The 26,184-nt window shown below is 35.2% G+C and overlaps 1 protein-coding gene across 13 annotated transcripts in view; it reads right to left on the minus strand.

Moving 5' to 3' along the window:
* The window catches only part of Bbx (BBX high mobility group box domain containing), a 224,649-nt gene that overhangs the window by 186,071 nt on the left and 12,394 nt on the right, over positions 1–26,184 (minus strand). The window contains exon 3 of one of the 13 annotated variants that reach the window (XM_070030314.1): positions 11,041–11,156. The exons of the other annotated variants lie outside the window; for them this stretch is intronic. The gene's annotated coding sequence lies outside the window, so the exon portion shown is untranslated. The remainder of the gene's footprint in view (positions 1–11,040; positions 11,157–26,184) is intronic. 13 annotated transcript variants of the gene reach the window in all.

Genomic DNA, 26,184 nt, shown 5'->3' on the forward strand with positions numbered 1-26,184 from the left:
ATTAGCTAACACTAAAAAGAAGGAAAAGACTGAATAGGATGATACAAATGTCACCCATTACAGATTATTCAATTTACTGTAAGACAAAAAAATGAGAAAATCAGCTGAAAAACTAATAAAGCTAGTAGAGTTTACAAGATAAATATATTACCAAGATTTTTTCTTGAAGAAAACAACTTCTACAGACCATCAATAATCATTGGAAGGATATATCCCCAAACCCCTCATCATGGAAAAGACAAGCACTATACAAAGTACTCTGGGGATGGGGGAGAGAAGAATGTGTAAAATTTGAAGTAAAACAGCTAACATTTTTTGAAATAAGAAAGAAAAAGACTTAACAAATGGAGTAAATGTTGCTGGGAAGTCAGTATTTTTGAAATAGAAGTTTCAAATTAATCTATTGATTAAAGGAAATTCTGATTAAAATCAAGTGTAATATTTAGAATCATGAGGCAATTTAACATTCATCTGGAAGAATATTCAAAACTAGCCAAAGGGGAATTTGCTCTATTACATAGCAAGAGACATTACAAACCTAGTTGTCAACAAATTACAAAGATATTTATCTGTATTTATATAAAACAAGAGCACAAAACATAAATTCAAAAACCAACTCAAGGGCTGGGAAAGTGGCTCAGTGGTAGAGTGCTAGCCTTGAGCTGAAGAGCTGAGGGATAGTGCCCAGGCCCAGAGTTCAGGCCCCACAATGGACCAAAAACAAAAACAAAAACAAAAAACCAACTCAAAAATATCATATAGGAAAAAAGTACTTATTAAGAAATAGAGAAAGACGTGGCTGAGAAGGTGGCTCAGTGGTAGAGCTCTTGCCTTGCATGCATGAGGCCCTGGGTTCCATTCCTCAGCACCAAATAAGCAAAAAGAAAAAAGCCGGAAGTGGCGCTGTGGCTCAAGCGGTAGAGCACTAGCCTTGAGCTGAAGAGCTGAGGGACAGCACCCAGGTCCAGAGTTCAGGCCCCACGACTGCACCCATAAAAAAAAAAAAAGAATTAGAGAAAGAAATGCTAGGTACTAATGGCTCACCAGTGTAATGGCTACTCAGGAGGCTGAGATCTGAGGATCGCAGTTCAAAGCCAGCTGGACAAAAAAGTCCATGAGACTCTTATCTCCAATAAAGTATTCAAAAAAAGCCAGAAGGAGCATTGTAGCTCAAGTGGTAGAGCTCTAGCCTTAAGTAAAAGAAGGTCAGAGATAGCTCCCACGCCCTGAGTTCAAGCCCCAGGACAGGCAAAAAAATGAATTAGATAAAGTACACACAAGACCACAAAAGGAGCTGAAAACCAGGATGAGGAGGTAAAAGCAAAATGAAAAATCTTATCTGTACTATACATTAATAAAAAAAAATTGGACAAAGTAATAGTAACAGGCTTTGTAAAACTTAATCAAAAACAATACTAAAAAAACAAATAGGAAAGGAAAAGGCAATAGTAAAATGGGAAAAAAACATATACTCAAGTAATTTCAGAGGAGAAAAATCTAGTCAATAAACAGATTAAAGAGTGCTCAATCTTATTGGCAAGAAATTAAAGCAAGATATTATTTCTACACAGTAAATTTGAAAAACTTAAAACCGCATAACAAGTAAGTTTTGTAAATGTATAGGGAAACAGTGCCTATGTTTTAATTTTTTAAGCGGAAGAGCGTGTGTGTGTGTGTGTGTGTGTGTGTGTGTGTGTGTGTGTGTGCGCGTATGTGTGCGCGTATGTGTGCGTGCGTGTGTGTGTGTGTGTGTGTGTGTGTGTGTGTGTGTGTGTGTGTGTGTGTGTGTGTGTGTGTGTGTGTGTTATAAAGGCAATAAAAAGGTTTAAAACACCTAACCGATAACTGATAATTGCTGGGGTAGGTGGCAAACTACGAAAATTAGAAATGATACTCAAAAAGACATTTTCTTCTATTCACTGAGTATTTCTAAACATTTACAAATGTTTAGTATATGCTACTCCCTATAACATATAACATAAGGAGCAAAGAAAACAAAAGTCTTCATTTTCTTGAAACTTCCTTTCTAGAGGGAAAAACAAGTTAAACATAGGTAAGCAATCAAATAATTAAAATATTTTTTAAATAACAATAATTCCAAGAATTAGTAAACACTAGACAAAATAAGCAGGCATCTTATTTACTCTGAAGGATAAACATCTCTCTTGTATTCACGTATTTTATTAAAATATTTTGTGGAAAGCCGAAGCATATAAACTTGTTTCTTTTTAAGTTACCTGCATTCATTTCAGCAAAACTATAAATGTTAACAATACTCTTCCTGGTATGGAACTTTATCATCATTCTAAAACCTGAAGAGTAAAAGCACAGGCCCTTTGCCTTTTATTTTATCCTTGATGTTTCTTTAAAATATATTCACAAAGTTTTACATATTATTTAGTTTAAAAATTATTTCTATTTAGTTAACGTATCAACAATAAATATAAATAAAATATAATAAAATGTTCCATTCAGTAATTATTTGTATTACATTGGGCAGCTACCAACATATTAAAAATAGCCCATTATATTGTATATTTGTCTAAAGCAATGACTCAGACACTAAAGAACTATTATTCTCTTAAAGACACTCCACATCTGCCCTCTATAAAACACATAATCAAGGCATGAACATTTGAGTAAAGCAAAACTTCCCTTAAAACAAGTGTGTTTATTTGAACACACAATTTCAGAACCAAATCAACAAGTGTTTCACGGGTTCACGCTCATAAGGGATCACATGTGTGTTTATTTGAGTGTAGTCGCACTGAAATAAACACAGCTGCGTTTATTTCAATGTGTGAGAATCCAGATCTACACGTTTGTGCAAGAATGAATCATGAAACCATAGTTTAGTACATGGAAATATCCATACAGCACAATCACGTTCTTTAATACATTGCTGAAAAATAGATCTATAGCTAAACAATATTTCTCTTTCTTTTTTCGTAGTGGTGGTATTCAAGTTTGAACTCAGGACCTGGCTTACTAAGAAGGCACTCTATACTGCTAACGGACATGCCTCTAGCCCAGGAAGAGGCACCATTGCACTCAAAAACACCAACTTTCATTGCCAACTCTTTTAAGATAGTTCCTCTATATTTCAAGAAAAGGCCAAATCAAAGGGCAAAAGAATTTTTTTAATAAAAAGTGTAAAGAACAATAAGTAGCCAGGCGCTGGTGGCTCACGCCTGTAATCCTAGCTACTCAGGAGGCTGAGATCTGAGGATCGCGGTTCAAAGCCAGCCCGGGCAGGAAAGACCGTGAGACTCCTATCTCCAATAAAACCACCAGAAAACCGGAAGTGGCACTGTAGCTCAAGTGGTAGAGCGCTCGCCTTGAGCTGAAGAGCTGAGGGACAGAACCCAGGCCCAGAGTTCAAGCCCCACAACCGACAAAAAAAAAAAAAAAGAACAATAAGTAACAAGTATGATGAACATATCAGTCAATTAAACAAACATCTTGACATGTATTACTTCAGAACTTTCTAAAAGTTAATGAATTAATTTGTCCTACATTATTTTCTCTTCTAGGTTACATTCATCTTCATTCCCTCCTCCTTAAAAGTATACATTGTTCTAAATTTCACTAAACAATATATAGCATTATTGGGGTTTCTTAGAAAATATAAACAATATATAATTTAAAATTATTCTACAATTGAGGGCTGGGAAGGTGGCTCGGTGGTAGAGTGCTTGCCTTGCATGCATGAAGCCCTGGGTTCGATTCCTCAGCACCCCATAAGCAAAAAGAAAAAAGCCAGAAGTGGCACTGTGGCTCAAGTGGTAGAGCGCTAGCCTTGAGCTGAAGAGCTGAGGGACAGCACTCAGGCCCAGAGTTCAGGACCCACGACAGGACCCCCCCAAAAAAAATTATTCTACAATTGAATTGTTTTCTACCACCACTGTTCTTGAGGTTGATCCATACTAACTCATTCATTTTAACCACTGTCTATTTATTCAGCCTATGATTACAGCATAATAATGTTTCCCTACTGGAGGCCACTGATGCTCCTTCCAGTTTTCCATTACAAAACAATTCTACTATGAATATCCACATGCATAACTAGATGCGGAATGGCTATTACTTATATTTTTGCTAGATACTGACAAACTGCTTCTTTATGTGGTTGCATACATTTGTAATATAATTAAAATGGACATCATATAACCAAGAAAATAATTTTCATAAATGACATAAATTCACTCGCTTCAAAAATTACAACATGTAAGATACAGACTATTCATGTTCTGATAGATCTAGGTTACTTAGTGAGGTTAGTAAATCTCAACTACAAGTGTTTTTTGCCCCCTGGGAGACATTTATCAATATCTGGAGATATTTTGTGTGTCTTAACTAGGGGAGTTGAACTAGAATCTAGTGATTAAATGACAGGAATGCTGCTAAATATGTGAAGGACAGTCCTCAGCAACAAATGATAGATCCAAACTAATATGCCAATAGTACATTATTTATATGATCCCTGATTTTTGGGAGAGGGGGATCACTGGGGGCTTGATCTCGGGGCCTGTGCTTGCTTGGCTTCCATGTTTGGCTGCCATGCTCCTACCTGAGCTACAATTCTAGGCCTCCTTTTTGCTGGTTATTTTGTAGATAGAGTGTAGTGGCTTTTCTACTCAGGTTGACATGGAACCCCCAAATCTGACTCCTGTGTTGCTAGAATTACAGGCCTGAGCCACAAGCACATAGCATCCAGTTTTCCCTCCCTTTTGATCTGGTCTACCCTCAATTAGATTACAACATTGTCTTTCTCAATGACCAGAACATAACTCCTAGCTCTACTCAGTACTCAAATTTTACTTTCCCCACTGTTGTCTTTTGAAGAATAGAAAATGACCTGTTCAAAAACAAACTGTGAACATAAATTCACTTTCCCTATTGGCCAAGTCTAAATGCCAGCAACTTTTGGTCTATGAAATCATGCCTTAAAAACTGTAAGTAGTAAACCTTTCAAAGTAGCTTGTGATAGCACAAACAGTTGGATTCAGTATAAGAAAAATGAGTTACAATACCTAACACTATCCATACTACCTTTACTCAAGAATTCCTATAATATATCCTTCTCAAGTAACTGAGTACACTATCTAAACTCTAACTCTGATTCTTAAAGTTTATCAGAAAGAAATCTTATTCTCCCTTCCAAGATGACTTTATATCACAACTGGCATTTTTTTGGCATTTTTATAATATAAAGAATATTTTATATTTTATAATATAGAGAATATTTATTCTATATGTATATATAATATCTATATATGATAATATATGTGTATATATAATAACAAGAGTAAGAAAGTTAGATGTGTTTTAAGACAACCCATCTAATTACGTCTTTGGGGGAAAAAAAAAGGAAAACAAGAGATCAAAAGGTCAAGACTCCACATAGTAGAGCCTAAAGAGGCACATCTGCTTTCACCCTTCTGAAAAGATTTTAACTGCCCCCCTCCATCTTTCCCATCTTTTCCAATAATTTTCCTTTACAGAATTAGAAAGCAGAATGGGAATTAACTTTCCCTCAATTGTATACACAAAAGGAAACTTCTATATTCTTTTGGGGAAATGCAAGTCAATCCATTAAAAAATATATTAAAAAAAAAAAACAGGAAATTAAGAAACCAAGAATTTTAATCCTGACCCTGACCTTATATCATTATTCCTACCATTGGCAGTTGTGTTATCAGCCCTAGTAGTTCTCAAAGATTGCTTCTACAATGAAATCTTCCCAATCTACATATCCAAACAGGAGTTTCAGTTCAATATGTACAGATACTTGCGTATTAACATATTCACATGGATGCCCATAAAATTCCAAATTCCACTCTGAGCCCAAAAGGTAATGTGTCTGAGAACTCTCAGACCCATACCTGAGATGCTCCACCCATGTGTGAAAGGACAAGTAACTGCCTCAGGCGGACCAGACTCTTCAATGACTTCTCCTTTGGTTCCCAATTTCCTATCCAGCTTATTCCATGGTATCTTTTTTATCTGATTTATTTTCCACTTCATTACCACAGCTAAGAACAGGTCCTAATTTCTTCCTCACATTGGTTGCTTCTAGTCTTTATCTCCCTCCTGCTTATCCATAATAAGTCTTCCTAAAATTCATCATACACATCTGTTGTCATATTAATTTTTCTAAAGTAAAGATCAGTTTCTTCACCTTCAGATTAAAAATCTGCACTTACCTATCATCTATAGATATCTATGAATTGACCTCAAACTTGCTGAATGACTTTTTCCCAGAACTCTCTTTGATAAGCCAAATTGAAGCCAAACAGAATTACCAGCTTTCTCACACATAAAGCCATATATTCACATACCTCTGTGCTTTTTGTTCTGGCCATTCCATCTACCTAAAGTGCCTGTCATTTTAGTTTTTATACACCCACATCTTACCTACTTCAAAGAAAAATCACACTACATCCCTTCCACGGTAACTTGTTTTCCCCTAATCAGAAGCAAATCCCTCCTCTAAATGGCCTCATGTTCATTTATAACCACTTCATTATTGCTGTGACTGTTCCGATCACAAGACATAGTACAAGCTATTGATTAGAAATACAGACTGGGATACAGCTGCCTGAATTAAAATCCCATTCTTAGCTGCAGGACTTTCAGCAAGTTCTTTATTGCTTGTGAAAACCCAACCATATCACCTACCCATACCAGCACACCTACTGCCTACCTGCTTTGAGTGGTAGGGTTAACAACTGCACTTTGGCCAGAGGCACTTTGCCCACCACCAGCCCCCAACCCCCACCCCATACTACCCCTCCCTCTAAGTGAAAGTAGGAGACTAGCACTCTCCTATATGTCCCTGGAAGGCAGCAGCCAATTCATGACTGATGAGAGTACTGAGGGGGTTCTCTTTCTTGATAGTAACTCTATTGGTATCATGCATGTCCCATAACTCCTACAGGATCTTGATGAGGCAAGACTTATCTAACTCACCTCTTTCTCAATTCCCTCCTCTAATCTGGTGGTCCTCAAGTTTTAATATCAACCACAACCATCAGGCAGATTTACTTATAAAAAAAAAAAAAACAGGAAGTGGCACTGTGGCTCAAATGGTAGAGTGCTTGCCTTGAGCTCAAGAGCTGAGGGACAGCATTCAGACCCAGATTTCAAGCCCCACAACCCAACAAAAAAAAAAAAGACTACTTATTAAAGCCAAGATAATTATTATTTTATTAAACCAAATATGTGTGCCTAGCAGGTGCTACTGACACAGCTAGTCCAAGGCCACTGCCCTTCTCATCCAGTTCTTGAGAGCCCTGTCTCAATAATCCACTTTCACAAGAATCTGCATCTCAGGCTCTGATTCCACATACCTTTCTTAATAAATAAAAGTGGTACATCAGTACTTAACTCAAATGAGCACTATGCAGATAATATCAAGATAATATATACTATAGACTTAGAACACAGCCTGGCACATGAAAAAAACTCTTAGGAATATAAGTTGCCATCATCAGTTCTCTGAACATGACAAAAATTCCTTGACATAGGATATTAAATCCTCTATTTAAATTTGTATCTTTTTTATTGCATAACATAAATACTGAACATTAAAAGTCAATCTATTGGGCTTAAGATATTATGGATTCCACATAGAATAAAGATTCTAAAGAATGAGAGATATAAGAACTTGGTCATAGTTGCTGCAGGTAATTATCAGGAAATAATGCAAGAAACGGGGCTAGAAGTCAGGCATGGGTGGAGCTCCTGGAAGATGAGTGTTAGAAAGCCATCCTGTAATGAATGTTGCAGAAATTAAATAATTAATTTAATATATAACACCTTAGAATAAGATGTACATTGCACTGTATGTCCATGTTGCTATACAGATATAACATATAATATGAAACAGGATATAACATTTGAATGGACTTTCAATATAAAGCATTCCAGAAACCCTGACAAAAATCTTTAGTTTGTAGTGACAAAATATGAACTTTAACCCTTGGCTTCATGAAAATGAGTTTACTTCCCCTTGCCATTCGGATATTTGAGCTTCCCTGGATTCTAATTCCCAAGTTTATATATGAGATAGCAACAGAATCTATCCAAAAACATTTAGTTTCTGAAGTTTCCAACATCTTCTTTCATTACTTGGGAGGAATTGAGACTTTTCTGGAAATTTAAATGAGTGTCTTTGTAGAATTATCACTAAAGACAGTGTGCCTCAGCACACATTTCCTAATGCAATCACACACACACACACACACACACACACACACACACACACACAAAACCACCACCACCACTACCACTACTACAAGAAAATTATACAACTATACAACTATAGTAGCCCTAGTGAGACAAAACCACTGGTTCTATTAAGAGTAACTACAAAAGTTACCAGATACCTATGCAGCTGCACAACACCTACCATTAATGTGTAATACTCTACTGTAGAGAGATGGGCTTTGAAAGTTTGCTCAACAAAATGGTTCTGGCATAAAGCCAGCATTTAAGCAGCACCTAACTGAAATAAAGACATAAGCGTAGATACACTAAAATTATAAATTGAGTATGAACCATTTGTTATGTAATAATTATGGAAACTTGGTCAATAAATACCTATTGAATCACACTGTTAAATAAGCAAACATTGGATTCTACTAACCACAAGTTTTCTACAATGTTGAGAAAAGTCCTAGTGTCTTCAAGGAACTTGGTAGGATAACAATAAAGACTGATGTATTATCAGAGCATGTAACCAAAAAAGCAAAAGAGACCCCTGAGCAATTCAAGCTGGTATTTGGTCCGAAATAGAAACAAGGGCTTGCTGCAGAAGGACCTGGGTTTTTTTCAACCCTGACACTGACATCAAAAAAGTAATAGATTAACTGGAAAACCTCCTATTTCAATAATACCCCATTATTTTCCTGCCATCAACAAATTTATTCTATTTCTGTAGAAATGTAGATTCTCTATTACCTTCTCTAGAAATAAGTTTATAACAGCTCTGATCTAATATTTAAGACAATTATGCATGGAAAGGGGAAGAATAATTTTCTAGAAATTTTTAAGATGCTAAGAAATTACTTGTTGAAATTCACAGGAATTTGAGTGAATAAATAACCCTTTGATGCTTTATTTATGATTTAATAGGCTGAAACCGAAGTTGCCTTCTGCATTCAAGAAGAGCACCAGCTTCAATGACAGTTTTCCATCCCACAGGGGTCACAAGTGTCCTTCTGAGCTCTTTAATTCACACCTTTCTTTCTAAACTAGAAATACTGTATTTCCAGAACATGAACATTGGAGGTGTTAGTTTGTATGCTTTGAGGTAGGGTCTTGCTACACAGCCCAGAGTGTTCTCAATCTTGTGATCCTCCTGCCTCAGGTTCCTGAGTACTGGGAATATTGTATTTATAAACATGAAAAGAATAGTAGTAAGGGCTATTTCTGTTTTCTGAAGAATAAATTATTATTGGGTTCTTAACATTACAGGAGTGATATAATTGTAGTCAATGCTTTCTTGAAAAGTTAACAAGCAGTCTCCAAACTTCTAGGTCTGGGTCTTTAATGAAGATGCCAACTTGGACGCATTACTTTGCCCTTTGTACATTAGTCTTCTTTTACTAAAATGCCCTAGGAAACCTGATTCCATCTAAAAATCTTAAACCAAGGTGCAAACATAAGAAAAACTATTCTAACTGTAGTATAGTGCTTCCCTAAATACCCTGTTGTATCCCCTTCTCCTCAAAACTATGTGTAAGAGCAAATAAGAAGTGAGAAAATGAGCTGCTAACCCTCATATACATGGGCTTGGTCTAGCAGAGACAATTACTTTACAAAAAAGTAGAAACAAAGGTACTATACTTTATGAAAACACAGATGAGCATTCTAAGATAAAATTATCCTCATAAATAATCTCTGCATAGATAATTTGTCAGTAGAAAGCTTTCGACAAGACAGAAAAGGCAAACAAATACAATAATATTGTGGATAAAAGGGTCTTACGATAGCCTATTGGCAGGTTATACTACTGATTATTGTCCTATAATTTGCTTTCATACAATCTTTTCTATTTTTATCTATTTTTAACTGATACATGTTTATGTATTATGTATAATGAACAAATTGGGGTAGTTAGCATATCTACTCCCTCAAATATTTACCCATCTTTTCTTATCTCAATGTTTGAGAGAAAAATTACCATTAGTTTAAAGAACTCATAAACCATAAAATATAATCAATGCTTCTAGAGTTACTTAGGGTAACAGGTAACTAAAAGAAAACAATAAAATGAACTTAACATACTACTATCTTCCTAAAATAACAGTCTACCCATGATTCAAAATCTAGAAAATAGGTATGGTTGTCCCTTGGTATTTATAAGGCATTGGCTCCAGGACACCCTCTCATACCAAAACCCACAGATATGTAAATCTCTTATATAAAATAGTATAGTGTTTTAATATGTTACAATACTATTCATCTTCAATATATCTCTGTATATTTTAAACAATCTCTATTACTTAAATATCTCATATAATGTAAATAGTTGCCATTCTGTAATGTTTATGGAAAACAATATAAAGTTTGCATAAGTTTAGTACACATGAATTTTTTCCCAAATATTTATTATATGTGGCTGTTTGAACCTACAGATGTGTGAAGGACTAATTGTACTCAGGAATTAAAAAGAAATAAAATAACTAAAAGAAACCATAGATGTATAAACTAAACTGGGTGACTAACCATATCTTTTACTTAAAAGGTGCTCAGAAAACAAGTAAAATGATCAGCCTTTTTATATCAAAATCTTTTTAGTTGATCATTTAACATAGATCATTTTATACATGGAAAATATAAGAGAAAATGATCAATAAATAAAAGCTAGGAGAAATGTTTAAAATTAAGAGGGACTAATACCCCAAATCTGTAATCAATGATCCTTTAATCTCATCTGTTTCATTCCTTGATCTTCCAAGGTCCATTCTTCAGAAAAGAAATGACCCTGTACAAACAAAGCAGAAGTCCCAAATCCCAATTCATACACTTTACCTTCTCCAGGGGTTGTTTTGTTTCCTACTAGCATTTGTCACATATCAAAATCAACTGCAAGACGAAAAAATCCACTCTTAGAGCCAATCCACCACTCTGCTTTGTTCAGAATAGACCTGGGGGGGAAGGGGATAGTAGCTGGGAATCACACCTCAAGGCTTGATTTACCTCCTTACCCACACTTCAGTGTATGATACAGTATCTTTCCATTGCTGATTTGAATTTTTGCTGCCTAGATTTCTCATCCCCACCTCAGCTTTTTTTAATGACCTCCACTGTTAAGACCTGGACCCTCCAGTCTCTCTCCCAAATGCTGCCCTCATAGACATAACCCCCTACACTCAAATCTGCCTTTAACTCATACATTAAAAAATACAGGCCTAGGTTTTAGCCATAATTTGGAGAGTAGGGGGAATCTGTGGCAAGTGAGTCATAGACTTTCACTCTAGAATTACAATGACTAGAATTCAAATCCTAAAATATAAAAAAATAGTTACATGGATATTAGTTCCCAGATTGAATTTTAAGTAATAATGTCTCATACTCTTATTATACATTTAAATGATTTTTTAAATACTGATAGTATTATCTGGTACATAATGCTCAACAACCACTAATAATTAATGGTTAAATATATCAGTATAATGCAATGAGAATTGTCATCATTCATTTTAATGAGACATAAATATTGAATAAGCCAAAATTTTACAATTGACTAGTCATTTCAAAGTCATCAATTTAATAGATCCTTAACCTGATGTAAATCTGATATCCAAAATAAAATTAATGAAATCAAGGTTTTTGCTTTCTTAAACCAAGTAAGTATAACAAATGATTTGTGAAATTAGGCCTTTACTACCTCAGCAAAAATGACTAAACTTGGCTTTGATCTATAAATCCCGATATAATTAAAGCTTCAATGTCATTAGAGATTGACTCTCATGATAGCTGTAGAGACTAGCTGAAATGTGTGCTTCAGACTTTAACAAGGGAAATAGAAATAACCTAGATGAGAATTCATCTTCAAGAGAAAAGCATTGAGTTGAAGAAGTTGATATAAGCCTTATAATCTTTTATTTTTTTTTTTTGGGGGGGGTCCAGTCGTGACTCTGGGCCTGGGCGCTGTCCCTCAGCTCTTCAGCTCAAGGCTAGCGCTCTACCACTTGAGCCACAGCGCCACTTCCAGCTTTTTTCATTTTGCTTATGTGGTGCAGAGGAATTGAACCCAGGGCCTCAGGCATGCAAGGCAAGCGCTCTACCACTGAACCATCTTCCCAGCCCTCAGCCTTATAATCTTAACTTTTTCCAAGCCAGACATTTTTTGTAAAATTAATTTTGCAATAATAACTTAAGAGGATAATCACTTGAATTCACACTTTTCCATATGTAATATTGGGGTAAAACTTATTTGTACCAAGTTCCTAGTGCCTGTTTTCTCCACTATAAAAGAAGTTGGTAGGAGCACTTATTTTTATTTGCTTTACATTCACAGACCTTAATACTATGCCTGCCAGGCAAATGGTAGGGCTTCAATAAATGTTTATTCTATAAATACAGTAGGTTTTGTGATCATCCACTCAAGAGATTTGCAAATGCAGCAAGTGTTGTTTTAACTGCTTCTCTAACATGAACAAAGTATCAACCAAGTCCAGAAGTAATTCCTTAACATATATTAATGCCTCTCATAACTGAAACCCAGCAATTATATACTGAGGTATTTTGCAAGTGCCATGTACCGCTTAGAAAAGTCTGATGTTCTTTTGGCTCACAAAGGCAAAAAAGTTCAAGTCAGGAACTTGTGAAGAGTCTCAATTCATTTCACTTTTATATTATGATTTGTCAAAGTTTATGGGAAATCTGTTCCCTTGTGACTTTCATGGGTCACAGAGTCACAGGATTTTACACTGGGAAGAATGTTCCTGACCATTACAGGCCAACCTCTTCTTTTACAGATGGGAAAACTGAGGTGGGCAGAAATAGTGTCTGGCACAGGTTACTGACTTCAGTAATGCAAACACACTGACAAGAATCCCAACTTACCATTAAAATTACATATCCTTACCCACAGTATATTAGTGAGATCTAGGTGTTGGAAGGAAAGGATCATGCATATTATACTTTGATGCTGTCTCTTCTAACAGTATTACAAATCTGCACCAGATCTGATGGCATAAACTGAGACAGTTTTTCTGAACAATAAAATCCTGACAAAAATGCATTGTATTAAATAAAACTTAAACAACATTACTATTCTAAATGTTTCTTTGAAAGAAAAAATTCACCGAAATGCTTTCTTGAAAATCTCTTTGTGTGAGTGATAATCATAAAGAATTTTCACGTAAAAATCAATAAAGTACTGCCACTGGATAGAGTACAAATCCAAGATGCAGCATTAATATGTAATTGGTATGTGTTTTTCTGTATTTCTTCTTTCCTACTGTGTGTAAACACGTCTGCACTTACAATACAGATGTACAAAAGACATAAAAGAGCTATAAAAATATATTTACTGTATACAAAAGTTGAACTCTGCAAAAAATTATCTAAACATTGACTTAATAAATTTACCTAGGGTTTTTTTGGTGTTTTGCTTTTTTTTCCCTCTTTCTCTCATAGTACTTACAAAGGGAGAATGAGTTAGGTAGTGCTAAGTTGTTCCAGTAAATCTGATTTGATGCTTTCATTTTCTAAAAAGAATTCTTCCAGCAAAAAAGAGGCATTCAAAACCACTCCACTGAGCTACAGTATAGGTATTTTAGCATATCAATTCAGTCTTTAAAATATCCCTTGGCTTTAAAAACCCTTCTAATGTCCCCATCTGCTTAAGATGAGCTCCCAAGTACTACCGTTCTGATGCTAAAAATCCACTCAGCAGAAGCTCCTGCAACCCACCCTTAGCTCAAGAGCCTGCATTTATTCTTCCACAGTATCCAGCATTGCTTGACTTGGCATTATGACCCCACACCCACCCCAGGTATGTGACTTTCATTCTACCTAGAAGACACAATTTGTTTGCACCCATCCTTTCTTACATCAAACTAAATCACTGATGGATGTCCTAAATTAACCTAAAGTTCCATAAGAAGGTTATTTCTCTTCCTATTATATACAGCTCGTTGTGCACAGGAATGTTTATCTCACCCATCTTCATCTACTCTAGCATAGTCACAGTACCTGGAAGCCAACAGATGATCAAAATATATGCTTGAATTAATAAATAAGGGTGGGGGAAAAGAGAGTATTCATTTCCCTTAAGAATTTTTGAAACTATTAGCTCAACACTAATCTATTCCTTTTGCTTTGACTCCGTGTAAATGATTTTAAATTTAAACATAACCTTGTTCACACATAGCACTCAAAAAAAAAAAAGGTAGTGCCTCACCCAAACACACACATACCTAACAAGTAGCACAGATGTCATTAAAAAACAAGTTATCTGACACATGATTGTATTTCTTTATTTTTTTTTTTTGTCCTGGTGCTGGAGCTTGATCTCAGCGCTAGGGTGCTGTCCCTGCACCTCACTGTGCTCAAGGCTAGAACTTTACCACTTGAGCCATGGCATTGCTTCCAGGTTTTTCTGAGTAGTTTGTTGGACCTTCCTGCCAGGGCTGGGTTCAAATAGCGATCCTCTCAGCCTCCTGGGCAGCTAGGAATATAGGCATGAGCTACCAACTTTGGACATGGTTATACTTCTAAACCACAGTGCCTCCCTGGTAGATATTAAAAAGACCAACTTCATCTGTTTTCTGAGATGGTAGCTGGGCCCAGAACCATTTTAAATCTTGAGAAAGAAGTAAAGCAAATGAGGAAATGGGTAACTGTTAAAGAAATCAGAAACTAAAGCTTCCAGGAAATTTGAGTCCCTAAATAATCAAGACAGTGGAAATGGTATGACTTTGGACTTGGATGCTGGTCTCTCCTGTTTGATTCTTTTAGAGCCTTCGAATCAAAATTTTGCACAAGTACAAATAAAAGAAAAAATAACCGCAGAAGAGAAGGGAGAGGTGAGGAAATTGGGTAAACTATGTCTATTACTAACGATTTGCTATAATGAGATATTTAAAAGAAGAATCCCTGGAAAATAGAAAAGAAAAAGAAAAACAATAGGATGAGTTTCATTAATATGAGATTTTAGCAGATCTTAAAATTATGTGGAAAAAGTCAGCAAAACTCTTCATATTCACTCATTATAAATGCTCAGTTAATAGGTTCTGTCAAGTCACATAAGGCACAATCATCTATATAAAAATGATAAATGACTAAATATACTATTTTTGAATCATATCCTTTCCAATTTTTTATTGTTTTGCAGAATACTATATGCCATAATCCTGGATGTAGCTAAGATTCAAAGTTATAAATCTTAAATGAACAAAATATTTGAAAATGTTTAGAGTTTGTTTACAGAATGTTTCTTACTATATGGGAAAATATTTTTCTAGTATAAACTAACTCATTTGTTGATTGAATACATATATTTAAAACAAAATATAAGCAATGATTAATCTTTTGAACTATCTTAAATATTACAAAATTTATCTACAATACTCATTACTCGTAAGTCAGAATAAATAAAGTAGTTCTTGTAACAGGCCTTAAAAGTCAAGCTCCTAAAGTTATCAACACCAAAATTCCCTAAAATTGTAATGTCAATAAAATAAGACTACTAATTCTTTATAGGCAGGCCCAAACTAAGAAGTTATCTTGGTAAAGTCTTAAGAGTTAAGGAATCAAAATATAGATTAGTAGCTCCTAGGTCTCAGAACTAGTTTTCAGAAGGAATAGAAGAGTGTACTGTGTACTAGATCATGTAAGTATTACCAATCAGTCTGTTGCAAGTTAAAAAAAAAAAAAAAAACTGGTGAGAAAGCTCAGGACAGTATAGACATTGCTGTGCAGAAAAGCTAATCTTTAGCTAATGGAACCTAAATAAAAGTAAAGAGCTGAATATTACTTTGAGTAATATGTTATATCCCTACTAGAAACAATTAGCCGTCTACTGAATGCAAGCAAACCAGCAGTGTTTTACTGCCCTTTCTACTAAATTGTGAGAAGGACTGTTAAGATAGCATCACTGTAAACTCTGTTTGGAGCCTATGTTTTACAACCATGTCACTGAGTTTCCATGAAAGCACCAGAAAACTGTAGTTTTAACCACTTAACACATACATCATCACTACTTACTAAGCAAGACCCAAACAGGACCAGGGGAGAACACAGACTAGGCCAAGCCACAGAGAAGTTAATATATTTCCTGCTGAATATCCCAGCAATTGCTATTCTTTAAAGAATAAGAAAGGTAATTATTGTCCGTGTTTGTAAAATGACTCCAGGGGCTAGCACAAAGATAGAGGCTATATTACTATCTTTCCAAATATGCAGGGAATTAAGATGGTGCAGCCCTCAGTCACTCAAACAACTACCTTAGAGCCAGACAGGCAAGATTCTGAAACCTTGTGCTTCCAACTAAACATAAGGTACTGATCTGCTATCACCATTCTCTCACAAAAATTAAAAGCTTTTATTTCCATTTAGCTGCCACTTAAGATTCATAGAAGGTTCATTTTTCCTTTCAATGTCTTAAATCAAATCCTCTCACAGAGCATATTTTTCTCCATCATAAGTTGCCAATTTTTGGTATGTTAAAAATCCCATCAAGTTGAACTTATACGATGTGACAATTAACTTTTAATGATGGATAAAAGAGGTAGATGCTGAAAGTCATTTTAACTTTTAATATAGCACCCATTTAATAAAGAAAAGCTCCTTTATAAAGGTCAGAAAAGTTTCTTCTTTAATCAATTCCTAAAAGACAGACTAACTTTGAAAATATGTAAAATGTGTAAATATATAAAATGTGTAATAGAATGTAAAGACTTTTTCCAATTGTAGAAGCAATGTCTCTACCATCCATTCTTTTATTTAATCTTGCATATGTAATTTTTAATTAAAACATAATTATTTAAAAATTTTTTAAACAATATTAATGTTTTCAATAATAATTAGCATTTTGCATCCAAGAACTATACAGATTTCTAGATGATATTTTAATTTTTGATGTCTAAAGATATGATCTCCCAGGATTACAACTGCTTGACGGATCTCTGCATATATCCATACAAATTGTGCTATGTACAACCCTAGGGGGCGCCACTCATATCAAAGAGATACTTTTTGCATATTTATTATGACAATTTCCTGCCAGAATGAAGTAAAGCATCCTGTTCTATGAAAAATCAATCGATAATTATAATTTTCAAACATTTGGAAATAAAGCATTACAAATTGACACAAAAGACTCGAAAAAGGTGGCAGAACTACCTGGCTGTTACTCTAAGAGTTCAGGGATGAATCATGACCATTCCTGGAACAAACTCCCAAGAGCGAATTCTGATAAGACAAACCAGACTTCCTCTGGGAACTGTAGAGCAGAGGACATTTTCTGTCAAATGATACTTTCAAAATGCCAGTTTCAAAAAAGCTACAGGGGGTCTTAATTGACTGTTTAGTCCATATACATTTGAGTTGACTTAGTCATAGTGTGACCACAAGGTGTGTGGTCACAATATTTCACCACGGAAATTTCTTAATAAGGTCACCATGAGGAATCAGAGTACACAAATCACTTAAATCTCTCTTTCACAACTGAATCTGTTAGGGTTTTACAAACCTCTTTTCTCCTGATCAGCTTTAAGCGGTTAATACTTTCATGGATAGAACAAATCTAACAGCTCTAGAAAAACTTTTTAAAAGCTCTTTTGCTTAAGATTAGGATGAGCTACAGTGGGGCTAGGATGGTTTTCTTAAGATCAACCTGTAATAAACTTAGGGCATTTGATAACCTATCCTGCCATTTAATAATGTATTGTTGTTTTTGCAAATTCTTGCTGTTTTCACAGGACACAAGGAACTACATCAAAGCTATGTCTCAGTTAACTACCAAAATCTCATTATACCAAAAAGTAAATGAAAGTCTTCTAGTAAGATAATAAAATGATTTCAAAAGTAATAATGTAGCCGGGAACAGGAGGATGACGCCCGTAATCCTAACTATTCAGGAGGCTGAGATCTGAGGATGTCAGCTCAGACAAGAAAGTCTATAAGACTCTTATCTCCAAATAGCCACCAGAAAACAACAGTGGTGCTATGTTTCAAGATGGCAGAGTGGTAGCCTTGAGCAAAAAAGCTAAGTGACAGACCCAGGTCCTGAGTTCAAGCCCCAAGACGAACAGCAACAAAAAAAAAGTAATGTTGTAATTTATTATCTATAGCTTCATTCTAACAAATACACAACATTTTAGTTCTTTTTAAGTTTTTTGTTCTTTTTAAATCTCTTAACCGTTCGTAATCAATAATTATAAAAACCCACATAATCCTCCTGTGAAGATGGTAGAATCACCTGGCTAAAACTTTTTTTTTCATCATTTTGGAGCTAAGCAGATTTCTACAGAAAAACACAAAAGCAAACAGTATTACATCTTAAATATAAGTCCGCCACTCTGCCTTGGTCCTATTTACTTAATATGGGCCTTCCTTTCTTTAAATTTAAAAATGATGGACAGTTTTGCTTGAAATCATCTGTCATATTCCTCTTGGAGTTAAAATTCTATCTATTCTCTTTAGATTTAAATTATCAGAATCCAGAACTATTTTCGGTTTTACACTGAAGCATAATGCTTTTTTTACATCAAAGATATTCCATCTCTATACAATACTAACTCTGTAATATTTTTGAAGTAAACTTCAGAGTTAACTTTACACTTGAAAGTTCCTGAGGAACAATTAGTATATGGCAATCTGCCTGACTAGGCAGGTATACAAACAGAGAAAATCCTATTTTATACTGGGCTATAATGCCATGACTTAAACACCAGGCATTACAATTCAATGGGAATCCAGAGAGGTCCAGGTACTATGGAGTAGTACAAATGCCATGAAGGAAACACAAAAGACAGGCTAAGAGAATGAGCTAAGATGGAAAGCTCTTGCATGACCCTTAGAAGGTTAAGGAGCCTCTAAAACTGAAGTCTTCCATCTAAAACAGAAAATGATAATTCTTATATTACAAGGTTGAGAACAGGACCACCATCATTTACTGTTTAAGGTAAGTAGGTACTGTATCTAATTATTCTCCTGGCTTTTATTTCCTATTACATCTTAAATATCCAAACAAAAGAATACAAAAGCTCACAGTTTCTATGAGCAAGATGTTAGTACCCTTGAATTCAAACCCTGGTGCCAGTAAAAAAAAAAAAAAAAAGTCAAATGGACTAGTTTTTCACATTGTTTTAATGCAGTTATTGAAATACTCAAATAGATTTAAGCACATCAGAAATTTAAGGCCCGAAGTTTATAGCCCACAAGACATAAAAAATACCACATTTTCCAAACCACTGCTATTCTAGGTAGTTACAATAACCAAACAGGGTGAAAATAAGGAGAAAAAAATCTTAACTCAGAAAAGATAAGCTCTGTATTTCACAGGGAACAGCTTTCTAGGGAAATGCTCAGAATACTTATTTCTAGCCTCAGAAAATACAAACTCAGTGATGTGGGTCAAGCCATCTATATGAATATATATGTTCATCTAGAAAGTGGGTACAATGATATCCTAGTGTCTACTACCTGACAGCACAGTTATGAATAAGGTTCAAGCAAACAAGATAACATCAATTAAAACACAATATAAATAAGCTGCAATAACAAATGTAAGGTATTATTACTACTATACTGTGGTAATAACAGTGACAGCAATAATGTGGTCACTTAATAAATAAGATCAGATACATTAACTATTTACATCTTTATTTGTAGATCATGTCACAGTTGCAGGAGTGCTTTCAACAGAATTTAAATTTTCATTTAAAGGGCTGGGCAAACTAGACTATCTTTGTAAGGACAAAAGAGAACTTTCTGTTTACTATAAGGTATCAGAGAACCAACTTAGAATTCAGCAATTTATTTTTTGGTAGTATTAAAGGTTTGAACTCTACTCCAAAAGCACACCACCATTATAGCCACACCTCCAGCCCATTTGCTTTAGTTATTTTCCAGATAGGGCCTCATACTTGTTGAATATGATCTTCCTACCTCTGTCTCCCAGAATATAGTAATTTATTACTTTGAAGATATGAAATTGTTCTAAATAAACATGTATCTGGTCAATCAGCATGGTAGAATCAAGGGAAGACACGTGGGTGTGGCTGGCTTCTAAAGAAAAGAGCAAATGTCACAATTTCTGAAGAGAAAATGTTCATCTCCTCAACTCTGAGAACACTGAAATAAGACAAGTTAAAACTGTCACACAAAATTTAGGCACATTCATCCACCACTATTTCTCTAGTGTCTAGAATGGGGTAGAAAGCCAGGTGCCAGTAGCTCACACATATAATTGAGGAGGCTGAGATCTGAGGATTAAAATTTGAAGCCAGAGTCAGCAGAAAAGCCCACATAATTCCTATCTCCAATTAGCTACCAGAAAAAGCCAGAGGTGGAGCTTGGCTCAAGTGGTAGAGTGCTAGCCTTCAGCAAAAAAAAAAAAAGCCTAACTAAACATTATGACTAAACATAGTATGGGACCTGGTTTTGACCAGTGGTCTCCAAAGTAGGGTTCTCAAACCCACATATGAGCAAGATGTTAAGACAGTCCTTTTGGAGTGAGAGGAAATCTTAAGAATTCTTCCCTTATATTCAGTTTATATTATTTTTCTAACTTTCTATATTTTGTTATACAAATAATATATTAGTAACTTATTACTTGTACTTTTTAACTAAATATACACACATCAGGGATATATGCTCAAATTTTTGTCCCAGAGGAAACAACATTTCAACTCTGACTGATCAGAGAATTAAATTAAAAATATTTGGTTCAGATGGGCTTAGCCTGGGTTCATTTTTTTCTCTGGTAGATTGAAGTTAGCATTCTGTGAGGATGCATAAACATTTACATATACAACCAAGGTGAAGACTCTAGTCCATTCTAATTTCCCCTCCTAATTATCTCCTATCACTCTATATTCTCCAGTCCTATATGCTGTATTACACACTTACTTTCTATTTTATATTTGGCAAATGTGTTATTATTACTAAGTAAGAAACAGAACCACTGTCTTTTTATTCTGCAAGCTCCAGAAATATTAACCCAGCTTTACATACAATCTATCCATATTCTGTTGCCTAAATTAAATATAATCCAACAGATAGATTCCAGAATTACTGAACAGATATGATAGAAGGCAATGATTTGTTCTACCAAAAATTATTTCTCTTCACATAATAATAGTGTGTTCATTTATGAAGCTCCCCTATGGTACTTTAAGAGTAATGATTACTTAATATAGAGACCTGGGAATAATAAAATTTCAATCTGTAAAATACATAGCCACAGCTAATTGAAGATCACTTACAAACAAATATGAAGCATCCTAAAATTATAATGTTAATAAAAATATAAAGTTTCATTTGGAAAAACACAGGCAAAACTTTTTAGAAAAAGATCTGCTTAATGAAGAAAACTACAGATCATTTTACTTCTTAAGATTTATAGATAAGGCCATCTTCCTATGTTTGACATACATATGGGGAATGGTACTATAAGATCATATTTAAAATAAAGAAAGGAAAAACAAGAGATTCATGATCGCAGTTGTTTATGTAGCAAATTTATCACTGCAGACCAGGCCTATACATGTGAAATTCTGTACTTACACGTGATCACATTGCTCAAGACCTTTCAAAGTACAGAGAATTTGTACATTATTTATGCAGAGATTATGTGTAGAAAATTATTAACATAAAAACAAAACACAGTTTTATAACAAAGCTGAACACATTCTCTCAGTCTTTAGTTTATAAAGTACCAGATGAGATGAGAATGTCCAAGCACATATGACACCTGTAAATAAGTTCATTGTTTCCATGAGAACTAGTAAATACTGAATCCAAAGGATTGTACTCCCTCAGTGTGAAACAACCCTTAAGACAGAGAATAGAAAAAAAGAAACTGCACAGGGCTGGGAAGGTGGCTCAGTGGTAGAGTGCTTGCCTTGCATGCATGAGGCCCTGGGTTCAATTCCTCAGCACCACATAAACAGGAAAAAAAAAAAAAAAAGCCAGAAGTGGCACTCTGGCTCAAGTGGTAGAGCACTAGCCTTGAGCTGAGGGACAGCGCCTAGGCCCACAGTTCAGGCCCCACGACCGACAAAAAAAAGGCAAAAAAAAAACCTGCACAAATTATTAATCTGTGATTCTGTTCCTCTTTGCTACTTTAATGTAAACATTAGGGTTGTTATCTATGTTGTGGCTTACTAAGAAATATTTTCCCAGATCAGCTGCTTCTTTATGATTTCACTTGTGAATATATTTGTTATTAAAGCACCCAGAGTCAGCTGGAAAGAATACTCAACAAAATATTTTTGAAACAATTTTTAATCTAAACTAGATTCTGATATCTAGAAGTGACTATCCAAAAACAGGCCACGATAAAACTGAGAGAAGATACACAAATTCTGGGGTATTATTAAAAAAAAAAAGTCAAGATTAAAAAATCAAACCCAGTTTCCTATGCATAAATGAAAAGTAGCAACAAATTCACAGGTACCCCTTAAACCACAGCTTGGTAAATGAAGCTTAATTGCAATTCTAAGTGCATCCTGAAAAACCTAAAAACTACTTGATGGTAGAAATGAGTAAAACTTACCTTTAATCTCACATGGACAGAAAAACGTATTTTCACATCTTTAGTATCCCATTAACATGTATACTAGGAATCTTATGAATTTGTTCTTTTTTTTTTTTTTTTGGGGGGGGGGTCCGGTCGTGGGGCCTGAATTCTGGGCCTGGGCGCTGTCCCTCAGCTCTTCAGCTCAAGGCTAGCACTCTACCAGTTGAGCCATAGCGCCACTTCCAGCTTTTTTCTTTTTGCTTATGTGGTGCTGAGGAATCGAACCCAGGGCCTCATGCATGCAAGGCAAGCGCTCTACCATTGAGCCACCTTCCCAGCCCCTATGAATTTGTTCTTAATTAAAACAATTTATCTAAAAAATAAGTATTCATTACAATAGTGTGTATTTGTATCGGCATATGTTCAAAATTAATAAGTATATCTTTAATATTATTTAGTATATGTGAAATCCTTTTGGAGATGTTATAGTTAAACATTTCCCTTCTGTTCAGTCAGTCACTATACTGCCATTAACAACAACAAATAAGAAAGTCCAAAACACCTGACTAAAATATTACTTTAATGTAACTTGAAAGTATTATCAAAATTCAGTATCCAGCTGGGCAAGGTAACACACACCTGTAATCCCAGCATTGTGCTATGAGGCAGACAGCTAAGGCAAGAGAATCATCAGTTTGAGGGTTGCCTGAATTACACAGCAAGTTTCAGGCCAGCTTGGACTAACACAATGAGCCCTGGTCAATCAAACAAACAAAAATAAAACCAGTGGCCCTATAATAAATGTATCACAAGGATGCACTAATTCTTAAATGAGGTGAAATTAAAGTCTTAAGTCAGATTTTTTAAAAGTTTCTCAGTCAAATTAGTTTTACAATAATAATAGCAATTAGGATTAAATGCCATAAGAAACTTTCATCCTGTATCATGTCCAGATCCTATTATTTAGAATTGGACAGTTTTCCATTATTTACTCAGCATTACTTTTTATCATATCTATTAGAATAATTAGTAGAGACTGACTTGCACAAGATACTAACATCTATTAGTTTTTCTAGCCAACAGACTATATTTGCTTTAAAAACAAGGATTGTTCCATAATCATTGTTATACCGCCAAAGACTGGGTCAGGCATCAGCATGCTGGAAGCACTTGATCCATAAATGACAAATTAAACTGATAATGGCTTTTGCTACCAGAGTCTCACCTGCACTAGACAAAAAGTCTTAATTTGGAAATGTTCAAACATAATTCCAAAGAAGGAGGAGAAAGAAACTATCAAATATAACAAAACTTAAGCTAATTCAAATTACCAGCCTACTTGAAAGAGAACAAGGATGAAAGCAGTTTACAGTTGGGGGATGAAATAGAATAAATAGAAACCCAGTATTTTGGGCTGGAAAGGTGGCTCAGTGGTAGAGCGCCTTGCATGCATGAGGCCCTGGGTTCGATTCCTCAGCACCATATAAACAAAATAAGCTGCAAGTGGCACTGTGGCTCATGCAGTACTCAAGAAGTTGCAAATCTGTTTGGAGGCTATCCTGAACAGAAAAGTGTACTAGACTGTTTCTTTTAAATAACCAGCAAAAAGCATGGCTAAAAGTATGGATCAAGAGTAGAGTGCCAGCCAGCCTAGCAGGGGCAAGGTCCTGAGTTCAATCACTAGAACTGCCCTCAATCCCTGTCCCGCTCCCCCCCCAAAAAAAATTAATTTCAGATTAATAAAGCCCTGAGTACCAAATGCAACATGGTACTTTGTATTTTCTAAAGACAAATTATTTCATAAAAATCTATTCAATTTATCATAATGTAAAATAACTCCAAAGCATATACTCTTAAACCATGTACAAAAACTGAAGAGTTAACCTTAACAATGAAATTAAATTAAAAAAAAAAAAAACTGGTTAGAACTTTTCACTGACCCCATCTCTAATTCATTTTGCTTATCAGATACTACAATGTGAAACTCACAAAGTAAAATCCACTTATTAATTTTGTTTCCAAGTAAATGTCAAAAGTATTTTATAACACTATATATGCTATATTATTATTCCTCTAGTACATTATATTCACTAAGTATCAAAAATTACTAGAGTACAAACAAACCTCATGGTCAGCTAAGAAATTCAACTCCTCATAAAAGAATAGATGATTTGGCTGGGAATGGCCTAGTGGTAGAGTGCTTGCCTAGAATGCATGAAGCCCTGGGTTTGATTCCTCAGTACCACATACATAGAAAAAGCCTGAAGTGGCACTGTGGCTTAAGTGGTAGAGTGCTAACCTTGAGCTGAAGAGCTCAGGGACAGCACCCAGGCCCAGAGTTCAAGCCCTACCACCAATCACCACCACCTCCAAAAAAAAAAAAAAAAAAAAAAAAACCAGAACAGATGATTTCTACTGTTGTACCAAAGAATTAATCAATATGAAAAACAGTAACAGCTACAGACATTTCTATGCTAGGCAGACCAAAAAGAATGAAAGCTGGCTGTTCATCTGTAAAAAAGTTCTAAGCTAGTTTAGTCTTTGACAATGATCTCACAGGTGAAAATTTATAATAAGCCTTGGAAACTTTCTCACCTAATTCCCTTAAAAGTGATTTTTAAAAAATGGGGTTCCAACCTTATCATTTCAAAATAAAGATTTCTCTTTTGGGAGAAAGGAAAACGGGGAAATCTTAGCTAAGAATTGCCCTAAACCTTTCATTTCTAGCTTCTTGGAATGTAACTCTAATGGCAGGTAAATATAGACAAGGCTCAGGAGGCTGTGACACTGCAGACAGGCAGTCTAAGCCTAGCAATATCACTTACTCTGCGACCTCAAACAAGTTATTTAACTTGAGACATAGTTTTCTCATCATCAAAATAGAAGTATTTTTTCATTTGGAAGTTGTGGGAAAAAATGTAGCAAACTAAAATCTTGCATAGCAAAGGAGGCTGGCTCTTTCCATTCCTTCTAATGTACAATACTACCTGGAAGACTATACCAAACACACACACACACACACACACACACACACACACACACACACACACACACACACACACACACACACACCTGGAAGACTATACCAAACACACACACACACACACACACACACACACACACACACACACACACACACACACACACACACACACACACACACACACACACACACACACACACACACACACACCTTTCCCTTAACTATAAATCAAATTATGCTGTCATTCTATCACCTTAGAAAAAAACAAAAATGACTGGATAAGGAATTTGGTTTAATTTAGTTCAGGAAAACAACAGGTGTCTTCATTTCACATGGCTCTGCTAACGGCTCCTCATAATCCTTCCTAACTAATACTTACATAAAGGAAAGTTTATCCACAATTTTGTTATATGGGTAATGCTATGGATCTTTGAAAGCCAAAAGCTAAAAAGAAATTTCAATTCCATATTCCCATTCTAATATTTACAGGTAG

This window comes from Dipodomys merriami, unplaced genomic scaffold, assembly GCF_024711535.1.
Source record: "Dipodomys merriami isolate MVZ:Mamm:240054 unplaced genomic scaffold, mDipMer1.0.p SCAF_2, whole genome shotgun sequence".
Lineage (NCBI taxonomy): Eukaryota > Metazoa > Chordata > Mammalia > Rodentia > Heteromyidae > Dipodomys > Dipodomys merriami.